Source organism: Globicephala melas, chromosome 3, assembly GCF_963455315.2.
Source record: "Globicephala melas chromosome 3, mGloMel1.2, whole genome shotgun sequence".
Classification (NCBI taxonomy): domain Eukaryota; kingdom Metazoa; phylum Chordata; class Mammalia; order Artiodactyla; family Delphinidae; genus Globicephala; species Globicephala melas.
Window position 1 is genome coordinate 165,616,204 of NC_083316.1, and position 18,568 is coordinate 165,634,771.

At 43.7% G+C, this 18,568-nt stretch overlaps 1 protein-coding gene across 2 annotated transcripts in view; it reads right to left on the reverse strand.

Moving 5' to 3' along the window:
* CAMSAP3 (calmodulin regulated spectrin associated protein family member 3) overlaps window positions 1-9,014 on the reverse strand; it is a 32,621-nt gene extending 23,607 nt beyond the window's left edge. Inside the window, exons 1-3 of one of the 2 annotated variants that reach the window (XM_060297231.2) lie at window positions 4,646-9,014; window positions 1,622-1,702; window positions 846-1,514 (exon numbers count right to left, since the gene is read on the reverse strand). The gene's annotated coding sequence lies outside the window, so the exon portion shown is untranslated. Of the gene's footprint in view, window positions 1-845; window positions 1,515-1,621; window positions 3,182-4,645 lie in introns of those variants that run through there. The other variant, XM_060297232.1, reaches the window with a different exon arrangement.
* Between the last annotated feature and the right edge of the window lie 9,554 nt (window positions 9,015-18,568).

An 18,568-nucleotide genomic window follows, 5' to 3' on the forward strand; every position in this document is an offset into this window, starting at 1 on the left:
ATGAGATGATGGATGTTCACCAAACTTATGTGGTCATCATTTCATGATGTATGTAAGTCAAGTCATTACGCTCTACACCTTAAACTTAGACACTGCTGTGTGTCAGTCATACCTCAATAAAACCGGAAGATAAAAGAACTCTGGGGAAGACAAAAAAGAATATTAGACACGAAAGGAACTCAAAACATTGGCTAGTACAAGTCTTCACCCAGAGCTCAAACAACCCCCCCCCCACACACACACAGAGCATCTCTGTCTCCTCTCATCCAGCCTATCCTTGATTCTTTCCATGAACAGGGAGCTCACTTCTGAGAGAAGCAGCCCCTTCTAGCTCTGCTGGCCACAGAGTCATTCCTTTAGCAGAATCATGCCTATAGTAGGTCCTCAATTCATGCTTGTGGAATCAGTTTCACTGCCCCCCTCACCTAGCTTCTCAGCTTCCCCATTAAATTACGTATCCAAGACATGAAGATAATTGTCAAGATAAAAGTCATGTGTTGCATTGTAGGTTTTCATTTAGAATATATCAATTAAAGAGCAACTACGCGGCCCTAGAAGTTGGGGATTCAAGCCAGACAAAGACAGACATAGTCTCTGTCTTTGTGGAGCTTATGTTCTAGTGGGAACAGACACTGAATAGCTGCAGACACAATTCATTAATTACAGTTGCAGTGAGTACTCTGAGAGGAAGACATGCAGGGTACAGTGTGGACAGGTAGGCCATACAACAAGCAGTCTTGATGTACGGCCAATAATCGTGTTACACCTATATAAATAAAACTGGTCACGCAAAATCACTCAGCCAGTAATATGAACAAATCTGTTCCTTAGGGGCAGAAACTTACCACGAAGAGGAACCGTGTGGCAGATTATCGAAGTAATGATTCAGCCATGTGACTTGTTTTGGCCAGCAGGACAATAGCAAATGCGGTAGAAGCAGAGGTTTGTAAAGTACTTTCACACTGTCATAAAAGAGGGGATATCACTGTAGGCCCTTCAGACACTAAAAGGATAATGAGGGTATTTTTACGAACCGATTTATGTTGATAAATTTGACAGTTTACATGGCATAAACAAATTCCTTGAAATGCAAAACTACCAAAGCTTACTTAAGAAGAAATAGATAGGGGAGATTGGTTCAAGATGGTGGAGTAGAAGGACGTGCTCTCACTCCCTCTTGCAAGAACACCAGAATCACAACGAACTGCTGAACAATCATCGACAGGAAGACACTGGAACTCACCAAAAAGGATACCCCACATGCAAAGACAAAGGAGAAGCCACAATGAGACGGTAGGAGGGGACGCAATCACAATAAAATCAAATCCCATAACTGCTGGGTGGGTGACCCACAAACTGGAGAACACTTATACCACAGAAGTCCACCCACTGGAGTGAAGGTTCTGAGCCCCACGTCAGGCTTCCAAACCTGGCCGTCCGGCAACGGGAGGAGGAATTCCCAGAGAAGCAGACTTTGAAGGCTAGCGGGATTTGATTGCAGGACTTCTGCAGGACTGGGGGAAACAGAGACTCCGCTCTTGGAGGGCACACACAAAGTAGTGTGCGCATCGGGACCCAGGGGAAGGAGCAGTGACCCCACGGGAGACTGAACCAGACCTACCTGCTAGTGTTGGAGGGTCTCCTGCAGAGGTGCGGGGTGGCTGTGTCTCACCGTGAGGACAGGACACTGGCAGCAGAAGTTCTGGGAAGTACACCTTGGCGTGAGCCCTCCCAGGGTCTGCTATTAGCCACACCAAAGAGCCCGGGTAGGCTCCAGTGCTGGGTCGCCTCAGGCCAAACAACCAACAGGGAGGGGACCCAGCCTGACCCATCAGCAAACAAGCGGATTAAAGTTTTACTGAGCTCTGCCCACAAGAGCAACAGCCAGCTCTACCCACCACCAGTCCCTCCCATCAGGAAACTTCCACAAGCCTCTTAGATAGCCTCATCCACCAGAGGGCAGACAGCAGACGCAAGAAGAACTACAGTCCTGCAGCCTGTGGAACAAAAACCACATTCACAGAAAGATAGACAGGATGAAAAGGCAGAGGGCTATGTACCAGATGAAGGAACAAGATAAAACCCCAGAAAAACAACTAAATGAAGTGGAGATAGGCAACCTTCCAGAAAAAGAATTCAGAATGATGATAGTGAAGATGATCCAGGACCTCGGAAAAAGAATGGAGGCAAAGATCGAGAAGATGCAAGAAATGTTTAACAAAGACCTAGAAGAATTAAAGAACAAACAAACAGAGATGAACAATACAATAACTGAAATGAAAACTACACTAGAAGGAATCAATAGCAGAATAACAGAGGCAGAAGAATGGATAAGGGACCTGGAAGACAGAATGGTGGAATTCACTGCTGTAGAACAGAATAAAGAAAAAAGAATGAATAGAAATGAAGACAGCCTAAGAGAACTCTGGGACAACATTAAACATAACAACATTCACATTATAGGGGTCCCAGAAGGAGAAGAGAGAGAGAAAGGACCCTCACACTGGTCAGAATGGGCATCATCAGAAAATCTACAAACAACAAATGCTGGAGAGGGTGTGGAGAAAAGGGAACCGTCTTGCACTGTTGGTGGGAATGTAAACTGATACAGCCACTATGGAGAACAGTATGGAGGTTCCTTAAAGAACTAAAAATCGAATTACCATATGACCCAGCAATCCCACTACTGGGCATATACCCAGAGAAAACCATAATTCAAAAAGACACACGCACCCCAATGTTCATTGCTGTGCTATTTACAATAGCCAGGTCATAGAAGCAACCTAAATGCCCATCGACGGACGAATGGATAAAGAAGATGTGGCACATATATATATAATGGAATGTTACTCAGCCATAAAAAGGAATGAAACTGGGTAATTTGTAGAGATGTGGATGGACCTAGAGACTGTCAGAGTGAAGTAAGTCAGAAAGAGAAAAACAAATATCGTATATTAACGCATATATGTGGAATCTAGAAAAATGGTACAGATGAACCAGTTTGCAAGGCAGAAATAGAGACACAGATGTAGAGAACAAACATATGGACACCAAGGGTGGAAAGTGGGAGGGGGGATGGTGGTGGGATGAATTGGGAGATTGGGATTGACATGTATACACTGATGTGTATAAAATGGATGACTAATAAGAACCTGCTGTATAAAAAAATAAATAAAATTAAATTTAAAAAAGAAAAATGCAGAAAAGTGTGAATAATATGACCCTGTTTTTGTAAAACTAACAATAAAGATATTTCATGTACATGTATATATATGTGCGTATAAAAAAAAGAAGAAATAGATACCTAAATAGGCCTGTGTCTACTAAAAAATAGAATTTGTGATTAAATACCTTCCCATAAAGAAAACTTCATGCCCAGATTGCTTCACCAGTGAATTCTACAAAACTGAAGGAAAGAAAATAATACTGATTTTAAACAAACTCTTACAGAAAAAGAAGAGGAGGGAATGCTTCCCAGTTAATTCTGTGAGGGTAGCATTATCCTGATACCATAACCAGATAAGGATATTACAAGAAAAATAAATCCCACAGACCAATATCTTTCATGAATACGGACACAGACAACTCTTAAAAAATATTAGCAAATAGAGTCCAGCCATATATTAAAAAGAAAACACATCATGATCAAGTGGGGTTTATCTCAGCAATGCAAGGCCGGTTCGGCATTAGAAAATCAATGTAATATGTCCTATCAAGAAATTGAAAAGGGAAAATCATATGGCAATCATCATCTCAATAGCCCAGCTTACCCACCATACCTGTCAATGTGCATTACAGAGGGTCAGTCAATTTAACACTCTTTCCTGATAAAAACTCTGAAATCAAAGCCAACACCATGCTCAAGGTGAGTTCTCACAAAAATTTACAAGAAATGAAGATGGCCAATATCACCGGTATTGTTCCGCTTTACTTCTAACAGTGCTAGCCAACGCAACAAGGCAGGAATCAGAAATGCCATGCGATTAATAGGAAACAGAGACAGTCCATCACTGACATGATTGTCTACTCAGACAGCTAACTGAAAATTATTAGAACTAATGAATGTGGCCAGTTACAAAATAAAAATATGAAACAATAGCTTTTCTTTTCTTTAATTAAAAAAAATTTTTTAAATGCCTTCCAGGCATACCTGGATTAATGCTATATAAATTTATTAAAGTTAACTCCATGTAATACATTTTAGAAAGACTGTCATCCAGATTTCTCCATAATTTATTCCAAGGGATTAATGTGAGCAGATTGGGAGTTCATTATTACATCACCCAAATGCCTGTGTGTGTTTTTTTTTTAAACATCTTTATTGGAGTATAATTGCTTTACAATGGTGTGTTAGTTTCTGCTTTATAACAAAGTGAATCAGCTATACATATACGTATATCCCCATATCTCCTCCCTTCAATAGCTTTCCCAAATGCCAGAGATGATCAACTTATAAAAATATACATTCATTCACAATAATAATAAAAATTAAGATAAAACCAACAAGAAATGTGCAGGACAAGTGAGATATAACTCAAGAGGGCTTGAATTAAATGGAGAACTAAAACCTATTCATGAATGGGGGACTTTATGTTATAAGGTTGCTGACATTCTCTGCATTGACTTATAGGTTTAAAAAACTTACAAATAGGGCTTCCCTGGTGGCGCAGTGGTTGAGAGTCCGCCTGCCGATGCAGGGGACACGGGTTCGTGCCCCGGTCCGGGAAGATCCCACATGGCGCGGAGCGGCTGCGCCCGTGAACCATGGTCGCTGAGCCTGCGCGTCCGGAGCCTGTGCTCCGCAATGGGAGAGGCCACAACAGTGAGAGGCCTGTGTACCGCAAAAACAAAACAAAACAAAACGAAAAAAACTTACAAATAAACATTCCAGTGGGCTTGGGGGAAGCCACTTGGGAAAAGATCTTGAAGACTGACCTAGAATATATCTGGGAGAATAAATAGGCAAGAATATCATAATAAAATTTTGGAAAAGCGAATGAAACCTACTATAAAATGACAACAATGTAAATAGTGTGGTACTATTATAAGAATAAATAAACATTAACAGAAAAGAATAGACTCTAGTTTTCAACTGTCTATATATCTCTCTTCTTATCTACAAAATGTAGCATAGGGCTTCTCTGGTGGCGCAGTGGTTAAGAATCCGCCTGCCAACGCAGGAGACACGGGTTCGAGCCCTGGTCTGGGAAGATCCCACATGCCGCGGAGCAGCTAAGCCCGTGCGCCACAACTACTGAGCCTGAGCTCTAGAGGTCGCGTGTCACAGCTACTGAAGCCCGCGCGCCTAGAGCCCGTGCTCCACAACGAGAAGCCACCACAATGAGAAGCCCACGCACCGCAACAAAGAGTAGCCCCCGCTCGCGACAACTAGAGAAAGCCCACGTGCAGCAACGGAGACCAAACGCAGCCAAAAAAAATAAATAAATAAAATAAATAAAAAATTTAAAAAAATGTAGCATAACTTATTTTAAAAATATTCAATAATAATTCATAATAAAGATGGCATTTCAAATTGGTGGGGAAAGGATGGAATATTCGATAGCTGTAACTTAGACAACTGGTTTACCATTTGGGAAAGAAATTTAGTTCAAACCTTACCATACATCATGCGACAAAATAAATTTCAGATCAATAAAAGAATTAAGAGTAAAAAAATGAAGCCATAAGGGACTTCCCTGGCAGTCCAGTGGTTAAGACTCCGCACTTCCACTGCAGGGGGCGCGGGTTCGATCCCTGGTCTGGAAATTAAGATCCCACATGCCGTGTGGCATGGCCAAAAACAAACAAACAAACAAAAAAGCCATAAAATAAGTTGGTATAAAATATTTGCAACATTAATTACAATGGGTTAATATCTTTGATTTATGTGAACATCTAAAACAGGGGTAGGCATTGGGAACTCCCTGGCGGTCCAGTGGTTAGGAATCCGTGCTTTCACTTCTCTGAGCCTGGGTTTGATCCCCGGTCAGGCAACTAAGATCCTGCAGGGTGCGCCACTGTTCAAAAAATAAATAAATAAATAAAAATAAAACAGGGTCGGGCTTCCCTGGTGGCGCAGTTGGTTGAGAGTCCGCCTGCCGATGCAGGGGACATGGGTTCGTGCCCCGGTCCTGGAGGATCCCACATGCCGCGTAGTGGCTGGGTCCGTGAGCCATGGCCGCTGAGCCTGCGCGTCCGGAGCCTGTGCTCCGCAACGGGAGAGGCCACAACAGTGAGAGGCCCGCGTACCGCAAAAAAAAAAAATAAAAATAAAAAATAAAACAGGGTTGGGCAAACTATGTCTCACTTGCCAAAACTGGCCCACTGCATGTGTTTGTATGGCCTGCAAGCTCAGAATGATTTTGACTTTTTTAAAAATCCAAAGAAGACTATTTGACAATACCTGAACATTACAGGAAATTCAAATTTCATGTGTCCACAAATAAGTTCTATCGGAGCCTAGCCACGTGCACTCATAGACATCCTGTCTTATTGCTTTCGAGTTACAAGGGCAGAGTGGAGTAGTCCTGACGTAAACTATGGTCCGTAAAGGGGAAAATAGTTACTAACTTACCATTTGCAAAAAAAGTTAAGATTGCCTTGATATTAGAAAAGGCATGAACACAGAGCCTTAAGCCATTCTGGTTAGAGGTTCAACGTTCAACTCTGGGCTTCTTACTCAAAAACTCAGACCGCTGACCAAGTCACTCCGTCCTCCTTGCCTCAGTTTAAAGTAAGAGGCAAAGTCAGATTGTTGCAAGGAATAAATCAAAAAGTGATTTATGAAAGGCTTAAAACAGAGCCTGGCACATAATACACTACGTGGATGTGAGCTATTCGGTTTTCAATTGCATCAGTGGATATTTTAAAATTGGGATCCTGTCCTATCTCTTTAAGTGTTCTACGGAGTGAAATTTTTCCTCCACTCCTGGTGGTGAGGATCATTTTTTCCAAGAACGCTTGGCAAAATGCATCAAGAACTTTAACAAAACCACTTATTTTTTATTATTTTTAAATTTTTTCTTTATGTTTTTGGCTGCACAGCACAGGTTGTGGGAACTTAGTTCGCCTGACCAGGATTGAACCTGTACCCTCAGCAGTGAAAGCACGGAGTCCTAACCACTGGACTGCCAGGGAATTCCCCAACCACTTATTTTTAATCCAGTATTTCCACATCTGGCATTATTTTCCCTAAGAGCATAAGCAAAGAAACAATAAATACGTGTTGCCTATTTATTTCTTCACTAATGAATTGGGAGTAGCATAAAGGAATCATCACAGAGGCAAAGAAAGATGAACATACAAGGATATTCATCCCAATTTCATTTGTAACAGTGAAAAGTTAGAACCAACTTAAGTGCCCAGCAGGAAAGAACTGGTTAAATAATTTTGCAGCCATGTGGGCAGGGGAGAGGAGGAGTCGTCCTGTTTTAGAGGAATATTTAACAAGTTATTTTCTGGGGGCTTTAAAAATTATTGAAATAGTACAATCTCATTGTAAAAAGGGTCAAACAATACAAAAAGTGAAGATACAGAAGTTCCCCCTTTAACTGTCACCCTGCCACTTCTTCCAAAGAGGGAACCACTGTCAATTGTTTGGAATAGATTCCCAGGGCGTCTTATGCACGTACATACTTGTGTATCATTCGTGTTCTTTAATATAAATGCAATCAGACTGTATACAATGTTATGTGTTTTTTTTTCCCATTGAGCAATATACCAGTAATATACACAGGGATTTTTTCCATGTCAGTAATATAGGTCTGTCTCATTCTTTTTAATGACTGTGCTGCGTTCCCACAGTCTGCCGTGCCCTGATTTGTCTAACTATGCCCCTACTGTCAGTCATCAAGACTGTTTTCCATGTTTTGCTTTTACAAGCAATGGCATCATTGCAAGCAAGTCTTCGATGAGCACACTTGGGAACGTATATTCATGGGATCAGTTGTTGACTGTAGAGTGGCCAGAACAAAGGTGATGTGCTTTAAATATTTTGTTCGACCACAGTCAAATTCCCTTCCCAAAAATTTGCAATAATTTACATTTCCCCCTCCTGACAGTGTGGCAATGATTATTATTCATCCAATTCTCCATAAGACCTGACGCCTGCAATATTTTTAATGTTTGCCAAGTTAAAGAATGAGGACTAAAATTTGTCTGATTACTAGTGAGACAGAGCATGTTGCTGTCTTCTTTTTCTTTTTTCTGCTATTTATATTTCTAGCTTGCTTACACAGTCCAGATGATGTAGGGGTTAGGAGTACGGACCCCACAGCCAAGCTGCTTTGAATCAAGCTCAGCTGTTTACTGGCTGTGTGACCTTGGGCAAGTCACTTAACCTCTCTGTTTCTCATCTGTGAAATAGAGATAATAATAGTACCCATCTCACAGGGTTGAGGATTAAATTACGCTGTGTATATAAAGCACCTAGAACAGTATCCAGTATGCAGTGAGCAGCTAATAAAACATTAGCAATTATTGCCCTTTTGCCTATCATTTTTATTGCAAGTATTTCCTTCCAGGCTGCTGCTTTGTTGGCCCTTTTGTCTTTGTTCAGCGTGTTTCCATATCATCAAATCTGTCTGTCTTTTCATTCATGGCTCTGAGTTTCAATAAAAGCAAAACTGGGACATTTAAACTGAACATAGAGGAAGAAACGGGGAAAAGAGAAGAAACTATTAGCAGTGTTCACCTCTGGGTGATAGAATTCAGATGACTTATGCTCCTTTTTTATACTCCATGTTTTCTGAATGTTCTAATGAGCATATATCATGAGTATATATTTCCAAATGAACATATATTACCTTTATTTTTATGCTTTATCTGTTTTAAAATTTTAACTAAGCACGCTGGTAATCATTTTATAGTGAGAAAAAGCACCCTCCTGCCCCCGCCCAATAAATGTTGTTTACCTTAAAGTACAAAAAAAAAGGAGGCAGTTAGCTTGGGACTCCACACTTAACCCCACCCATAGGCCAAACATTATAGCAGGACCGCCCCCTGGTGGCAAAGAGATGAGTTGATCCAAGAAGGGGTGTGTGTGTGTGTGTGTGTGTGTGTGTGTGTGTGTGTGTGTACGTACACATGCGCGTCCTCCTGTAAGGAGCTCTGTTCCATTCAACTTAAATCACAAAGCAACACTTTGAGTTGGGGACTAAAATTATGTAGAAGACACAGGTGAGGAATCTGAGTCACCCAGCTGGCAAGGGGCAGCTCCCCACCCAACTTGGAGAAATGTCCAGGTCCGTTTTTTGTGTGTTTGTTTTGCTTTTTGGTCGCACCACACAGCTTGTGGGATCTTAATTCCCTAACCAGGGATCGAATCCGTGCCCCCTACAGTGGAAGTGCAGAGTCCTAACCACTGGACCACCAGGGAATTCCCCCCAGGCCCCTGTTTTTAATCACCAAGTCCTCTGCTCCCAAAGGGCCCCTGCCCTGTCTTTGGATCTAATTCACATATCATACAATTCACCAATTGAAAGTGTACAATTCAGTGGGTTTTAGTGTATTCCCAGAGTTGTGCAGCCATCATACTGTCAATCTGAAAATATTTCCATCACAGAATGCGGAGAAACAGGAAACCTTGTGCACTGCTGGTGCGAATGTAAATCGGTACAGCCATTATGGAAAATAGTATAAAGTTTCCACAAGAAATTAAAAACAGAACTATCGTATGGTCCAGTGATCCCACTTCTGGATATACATCCGAAGGAAATGAAATCCTTATCTAGAAGAGATATTTGCACTCCTATTTCATAGCAGCATTATTCACAATAGCCGAGGTATGAAGACAACCTAAGTGTTCCTTGATGGATGAATGGGTAAAGAAACTGTGAGATATATACATATATATTCATTCCACTGTATATACGATGGAATAGTATCAGCCTTTAAAGAGAATGAGGGAGGGGCTTCCCTGATGGCGCAGTGGTTGAGAGTCCGCCTGCCGATGCAGGGGACACGGGTTCGTGCCCCGGTCCGGGAAGATCCCACATGCCGCGGAGCGGCTGGGCCCGTGAGCCATGGCCACTGAGTCTGCGCGTCCGGAGCCTGTGCTCCGCAGCGGGAGAGGCCACAACGGTGAGAGGCCAGCGTACCGCAAAAAAAAAAAAAAAAGAATGAGGGAACTTCCCTGGCGGTCCAGTGGTTCAGACTTCGCCTTCCAATGCAGGGGGTGTGGGTTCGATCCCTGGTCGAGGAACTAAGATCCCACATGCCTTGGGGCCAGAAAACCAAAACATAAAACAGAAGCAATATTGTAATAAATTCAGTAAAGACTTTAAAAAATGATCCACATCAAAAAAAAATCTTTAAAAAAATTAAAAAATAAAAAGAATGAAAAAAATTAAATATATAATAATATATATATTTTTTTATTTGGCTGAATTGGGTCTTAGTTGCGGCATGTGGGATCTTCGTTGTGGCACGTGGGCTTCTCTCTAGTTGTGGCGTGTGGGCTCCAGAGTGTGAAGGTTCAGAAGTTGCTTAGTTACCCCGAAGCATGTGTGATCTTAGTTCCCCGACCAGGGATCGAACCCGTGTCCCCTGCATTGGAAAGCAGATTCTTAACCACTGGACCACCAGGGAAGTCCCAAGAATGAAATTCTGTCATTTGCAACAACATGGATGAACCTGGAGGTCATTCTGCTAAGTGAAATAAGCCAGAGAAAGACAAATATTGCAATCACTTGTACGTGGAATCTAAAAGAAAAAAGTAGAACTCATAGGGTTTCCCTGGTGGCACAGTGGTTGAGAGTCTGCCTGCCAATGCAGGGGACACGGGTTCGAGCCCTGGTCCGGGAAGATCCCTCATGCTGTGGAGCAACTGGGCCCATGAGCCACAACTACTGAGCCTGCGCATCTGGAGCCTGTGCTCCGCAGCAAGAGAGGCTGCGACAGTGAGAGGCCCGCGCACCGCGATGAAGAGTGACTCCCGCTCGCCGCAACTAGAGAAAGCCCTCGCACAGAAACGAAGGCCCAACACAGCCAAATAAATAAATAAATAAATAAATAAATAAAATAGCTACAAAGCATAAAAAAAAAAAAAGTAGAACTCATAGAAACTGAGAGAAGAAAAGAGGTTGCCAAAGAATGGGGGTGGGAGAAATAGGGAGAGGTTGGTAAAGAGTACAATCTTTCAGTTAGAAGACAAATAAGGTCTGAGGATTTAATGTATAACATGGTGACTACAGTTAATAACACTGTATTGCGTAATTGAAATTGACTAAGAGAGTAGAATTTAAGTGTTCTCACAGAGAGAGAGAGGCAGAGACAGGGAAAGGTAAACATGTGAGGTGATGGATGTATTAATGAACTAGTTGGGGAGGCATCCTTTCCCACTGTGTCCATTATCAAATCACCACATTGGACACTTTAAATATCTTACAATTTTGTCAATTATACCTCGATAAAAAGAGGACATTTCCATTACCCCAGAAAGAAACCCTGTGTTCCTTAGCAATCATTCCACATTTCCCCCTCCCACCAGCCCCTGACAACCACTGATCTGTCTTTCTCTAGGGATTTGCCTGTTCTAGATATTTCATATTAATGGAAGCAGTCATACAAATGGGATAATACAGTATGCGGCCTTTTGTATCTGGCTTCTTTCATTTAGCATAATGTTTTCAAGTTTCATCCACATTGTAACATGTATCAGTACTTCATTATTTTTTAGGTCCAAATAATGTTCCATTATATGGATATGCCACAATCTGTTCATCCACTCATCAATTGACATATATTTTCACAGGAGTGGTATTGCTGGGTCATTTTTTTTTTTTTTTTTTTTTGCGGTACGCGGGCCTCTCACTGATGCAGCCCCTCCCATTGCGGAGCACAGGCTCCGGACGCGCAGGCTCAGCGGCCATGGCTCACGGGCCCAGCTGCTCCGCGGCATGTGGGATCTTCCCGGACCGGGGTACAAACCCATGTCCCCTGCATCGGCAGGCGGACTCTCAACCACTGCGCCACCAGGGAAGCCCTGGGTCATATTTTAACTCTATGTATAAGAGGTCTTTTAACTCAGCTTCCCAGATGTCTTGGGGTCCAACATTGTTGTCACTTCCCTGTCTGATCTCTATATGGCCATTTCCAGAGACCTGGCCAGAAACACACACACACACACACACACACACACACACACACCCCTCTTGTGAGCCTGGCTCCATCAGCTTCCTCTGACTCCACTCTTGTCCAGCTCCTGTGGGCTGCAGGGCAGACCCTCAACCCAGAACCCAGGCCCTCACTGGAACCCCAAGATTTCTTAGCATTAGCTAAATCTCAGAGAGAAGTAGTCTGAAGCTCCAGTGAAAGCCCAACTAACTCTGTTAGTCATGAACGTTCACCAAATATTTCCAATGCTCTCTCTTCTGAGAGAACATGGTAGGGCTGTTCTGTCCTGCCCCTTCTTGGTTGGGTAGGACCCTGTGACTCGTCCTGACCAATAAGAAGTGAGCAGAAATGCTGTGTCATTCCCAGACCAGAGTATTTAACTGCTGGTGTGAGGCCCGCCAGAGAGTTTCCTCAGCTATGGTGACCTGAAACATTCCAGATAGTTGCTGCTCATCACCTGGGTCATGGAGTGTGGCACATGGGAAAGAATCCCCAGGTGACCTGTGATGGATACGTCCTGGGAGTGAGAAATTAATTTTGTATTGTTTTAGGCCCACAGGTTAGCATAATCTAAATTATCCTGATGATACACCAACCCATCTACATCATGGTACCTGGGTCCAGCCAAGGGCTCTCTATTAGTTTAATAGGGCTGCCATAGCAAAGGACCACAGACTGGGTAGTTTAAACAACAACTTTTCTTGTCTCTGGAGGCTAGAAGTTCTGGAGGCTAGAAGTCCAAGATCAAAGTGTTAAGAGGGTTGGTGCCTTCTGAGGGCTGTGAGGGAGAACCTGTTCTGTGCCTCTCTCCTAGCTTCTTAAAGTCTCAGGTGTTCCTTGGCCTTGTAAATGATGTTCCCCCTGTGTCTCCACATCGCTGTCCCTCTGTGTGTCTGGATTCGAATTCCCTCTTTTATAAGGACACCAGTCATAGTGGATTAGGACCCATCTGAATTACCTCCTTTTAACTTTATTATCTCTTAGAGACCCTATCTCCAAATAAAGTCCCATTCTGAGGTACTGGGGATGAGGATTTCAATATATGAATTTGGGGGGGGGGATGCAATTCATCCCATAACAAGCTCCATTCCAACTCCAAGGTGCCAGGGGTCCCAGCCTTCCCAGCATCAGTGAGAGAAGGTAGGAGACATTGATGCTGGGTGACCAGGGGGCTCCTTCTAGATCCATGGAAGATTTCTTTCCTGAGGATCAAGTGCTGTCCAGAGGAAAGCAGCCTAGCATGGAAACCTCAATAAATCCACTTCCCAGGGAGATAACATAGGGTGGTGGGTAGGCTAATGAATATGAAGCCTGGCTGCATCTCGTAGCCACTGTGTCACTTAACCCCTTCTTTGAGCCTCAGTTATCTCTTCTATGAAATGGGATAATAATAATCATATGTCCTCCATAGAACTATTGTGAGAATTCAGAGGGAGAATATGCATGCATCAGCATGAGGCCTGATATATGGCAATCTCTCCAAAAATGAATTATTATCGTTATTGCTATTGGTGGTGCTCATATGTGCTTAAGGGAAAGAGGACATTATGTGGCTTCAGGGTGGGGGGTCTCGAGATTCCTAGAGAGTGGGAGACATCACAGGTATCTTTGCTTTACCTTCAGAGCTTGACCTCATTTGACAAACATTACCGAGCACCTACTATAGGCCAGAAGCTCTTCTACACAAAGGTTCTTCCAGTGCTGGAACTTATATTTGGTCATGTCTCAAAGAGACAGATGATAAACAAGTGAAGCAACTGTGGTTAGCGAGCATGATTAAAAGGCAAGAAAGGGGCTTCCCTGGTGGCACAGTGGTTAAGAACCCGCCTGCCAATGCAGGGGACACGGATTCGAGCCCTGGTCCGGGAAGATCCCACACGCTGCGGAGCAACTAAACCCGTGCAACACAACTACTGAGCCTGTGCTCTAGAGTCCACAAGCTACAACTACTGAGCCTGTGTGCTACAACTACTGAAGCCCGCGCGCCTAGAGCCCGTGCTCTGCAACAAGAGAAGCCACCGCAATGAGAAGCCCGTGCACCGCAACGAAGAGTAGCCCCCACTCACCACAGCTAGAGAAAGCCTGCACGCAGCAACGAAGACCCAAAGCAGCCAAAAGTAAATAAATAAAAATTAAAAAAATAATAATAAATAAAAGGCAAGAAAACGGGGCAGTGGGAGTGGGGAAAATGCTTTAAACAGTAGCTTCAGACAATCTGAAGGCAGGGTATTTGAGAACAAACATTTCAGCTACAAAGGGCTCCAAGGCAGGAATCTATGGAGAGTTGAGTAACAGAGGAAATGCTAATGGAATTGAGGGGCAAGTGAGGGTGGAGTGGGAGGCAGTTAGGGTGGAGACGTCAACAGGGGGCACACTTGGGCTGAATTTTCAGCTTAATGTGCCCCCCCGAATCTGGAAGGGGCAGGGATGTCGGGGGCTCGGAGGGGGAGGTAGAGAGGGGTGGGCTTAAGCAGTACCTTGGATAGCGCCCTCGCTGTCCGTGGTGCTGACATCCCGAGACCTGCTTCTCCAGAAGGAAGAAGCCATTGATTCAACAATGGAGACCTACCCTCGAGGTGCTGAAGTTCCAGGTACAAATAGTCAGAACATCAGTCATGACCAGCTGATCATCCTAGTAACAACCGTAATTCATGGAGAGGCTCCTACTGGCTCAGCCCCTGAACTTGGGAGGGAGCTGTGATTGGCAAAATAATGTCTACTCCCCTCCAAAGAGGTATGTGTACTAATCCCTGGAACCTGTGAATGTGTCACCTTACATAGAACATGGGCTTTAACCCACGCACCTATGGTCAATTAATCGACGACAAAGGAGGCAAGAATATACAATGGAGAAAAGAGAGAGTCTCTTCAGTAAGTGGTGCTGGGAAAACTGAACAGCTACATGTAAAAGAATGAAATTAGAACATTCCCTAACACCATACACAAAAATAAACTCACGATGGATTAAAGACCTAAATGTAAGACTGGATACTATAAAATTCCTAGAGGAAAGCATAGGGAGGATATTCTATGACATAAATAGCAGCAATGTCTTTTTGGACCACTCTCCTAGGATAATGGAAATAAAAATTAAAATGAGGAAATGGGACCTAATTAAACTTAAAAGCTTTTGCACAGCAAAGGGAACCATAAACAAAATGAAAAGACAACCTACAGAATGGGAGAACATACTTGCAAACGATGCAACCGACAAGGGATTAATCTCCAAAATATACAAACAACTCACACAGCTCAATATCCACAAACAACCTAATCATAGAAAAGGGGCTTTGCAGATATGATCTTGAGATGGGAGATGATCCTGGATTACCCAGGGGGGGGCCCAATGCTGTCACGAGATCCTTACACGATGGAAGCAGGAAGGTCAGAGTCAGAGAGGGAGATGGGGTAATGGAGGCAGAGGTCACAGTGATGCAGGATGAGAAAGATTCAGCCAGCCATTGCTGGCTTTGAAGGTGGAGGAAGGGGCCACAAGCCAAGAAATGCAAGTGGCCTCTCGAAGTTGGAAAAGGCCAGGAAACAGGTTCTCCCTCAGAGCCTCCAGAAAGGAACTCAGCCCAGCTGACCTTGGTTTCAGCCCAGTGGAACCCACTTCAGACTTCTGACCTCCAGACTTGTAAGATAATAAATGTGTGTTGGTTTAAGCCACCAGGTTTATGGTAATCAGTCACAGAAACAGTAGGGAACTCATGAAGGAGCCAAAGCTTGGAAAAGCCAGGTCTCTTCCTCTCAAATCTAGGAATTGGAAGAAATGGGAATTCGAGCCAGGTGGTCTGACTCCAGGCCTATGTCCTTCACTGCCTCACCAAGCTGAAAATATCTTCCCTGGTGTTATGGATTGAACTGTGGCCCCTTCCCTTCCGAATTCGTATGTTGAAGTTCTAATCCCCATGCAGTGAACTGAAGGTTTGTGTCCCCCCACAATCCAGTTCATACACTGAAATTGTAACCCCTAATGTGATGGTATCAGATGGGGCCTTTGGGAGGGAATTAGGTCATGACAGTGGAGCCCTCATGAATGGGATTAGTGCCCTTATAAGAGAGACCCCAGAGAGCTCTCCTGTCCTCTTTCCACCAAGTCAGCAGTCTGTAACCCAGAAAAGGGCCTTCTCCAGAACGCTTATCTTGGACTTCTGGCCTGCAGAAGTGCAAGAAATAAATTTCCATTGTTTATATTACTTTACAGTAAGAAGGAACAAGGTACTGATCCATGTTGCAATATGGAGGAACTTCAACAAGTTGCTAAGTGATAGAAGCCAGATATAAAAGATTATATTTTATATGATTCTGCTTATATGAAATACCCCCGCAAAAGACAAATTTGTAGAGGAAAGCAGGGTAGGTGGCAGGTGTGGCAGGGTTGGGGGAGAGAGAAGCGGCGGCAATGAGCTTGAGGGAATTTGGGGGGGTGATGAAAATGTTCTAAAACTTGATTGCAGTGACGGTTGTACAACTCTAGACTTTTTTTTTTTTGGCTGCGTTGGGTCTTCGTTGTGGCATGTGGGATTTTTCATTGAGGCGCACGGGCTCTTCACTGCGGTGCGCGGGCTTCTCTCTAGTTGTGGCATGTGGGGCTTCTCTCTCTAGTTGTGGAATGGGCTTAGTTGCCCCGTGGCATGTGGGATCTTAGTTCCCCGACCAGGGATCGAACCCTCATCCCCTACACTGGAAGGCAGATTCTTTACCACTGGACCACCAGAGAAGTTCCTATGGTACTTTGTTATAGCAGCTTGAATGGACTAAACACCCCCAGTAACTCAGAATGTGAGTGCTTTTAGAGAAAGGACATTTAAAGAGGCAATTCAGTTAAAATGAGGTCAGTGGGGTGGGCCCTAATTCAAGTGACTGGTGTCCCTATAAGAAGAGATCAGGACACAGACACACACAGAGGGGGACCATGTGAGGACACAGGGAGAAGACAGCCATCTACAAGCCAAGGAGAGAAGGTTCAGAAGGAACCAACCCTGCTGACACCTTGGTCTCTGACTTCTAATTCTCCAAAACTGTGAGAGATGTCTGTTGTTTAAGTCCATCAGTCTGGGGTACTTTGTTATGGCAGCCCCAGCAAAGCCACATACCTGGGGACTCTGGGAAGCTGCACCTCATCTCTGGCCTAACCTGAGCCCCCCAGAAGAGTAGCACCCCCCAAAGCCACAGAGGCACCAGAATTAGGATGCTAGACCCATCCCAGCTGGTTCAAATCACGAGCTATTTCGAGGTGAGGAGGGGACTTCAGAGGACCATCTAGAGTCAGGACACACATGGGCCGCAGGGCTGTTCTTGACTGTCTCATCCTCTCTGGACGACTTCACCCATCCACACGGCACCAGTCTCCACTGCTGTCCTGACACCTCCAGACATGTTCCCGGCACAAATCTCTCTTCAGTTCCCATCCCAAATGTCCAGAGCCCCTGCTGTCTCCCCTGGAGTGTTCCTCTGGCTCCCCAAACTCAACATGCTCAAAGCAGAGCCCAGCATCAGTGTCCCCTTCTCCTGGTCCTTTCCCCTCACCCTCATCTCAGTCAAGATGCCCTTCCCTGTGGAAGAAGGAATCCCCTATACTGCTGGTGGGAATGTGAATTGGTGCACCCACCATGGAGAACGGTATGGAGATTCCTTAAGAAACTAAAAGTAGAACTACCATGTGATCCAGCAATCCCACTCTTGGGCATATATCTGGAGAAAACCGTAATTCAAAAAGATACATGCACCCCAATGTTCACAGCAGCACTATTTACGATAGCCAAGACACGGAAACAACCTAAATGTCCATTGACAGATGAATGGATAAAGAAGATGTGATATATATACACAATGGAATATTACTCAGCCATAAAAAAGAATGAAATAAAGCCATTTTCAGTAATATGGATGGACCTAGAGATTATCATACTAAGTGAAGTAAGGCAGACAGAGAAAGACAAATATCATATGATATCACTTATATGTGGAATCTAAAAAAAATGATACAAATGAACTTACTTGCAAAACAGAAACAGACTCCACGGACATAGAAAAGAAATGTATGGTTACCAAAGGGGAAAGGTGGGGAGGGATAAATTAGCAGGTTAGGATTAACATACACACTGTTATATATATAACAGATAGTCAACAAGGACGTACTGTATAGCACAAGGAACTCTACTCAATATCTTGTAGTAATCTATAAGGGAAGAGTCTGAAAAAGAATATATGTATATACATACATATATGTGTGTGTGTGTGTGTGTGTGTGTGTGTGTGTGTGTGTGTATAACTGAATCACTTTGCTGTACACCTGAAAATAACACAACATTGTAAACCAATATACTTCAATTTAAAAAAAAAAGAAAAGGGAATTCCCTGGCAGTTCTGTGGTTAGGACTCCATGCTTTCACTGCAGGGGTCTGGGTTCGATCCCTAGTTGGGGAACTAAGATCCCACAAGCCGTGCG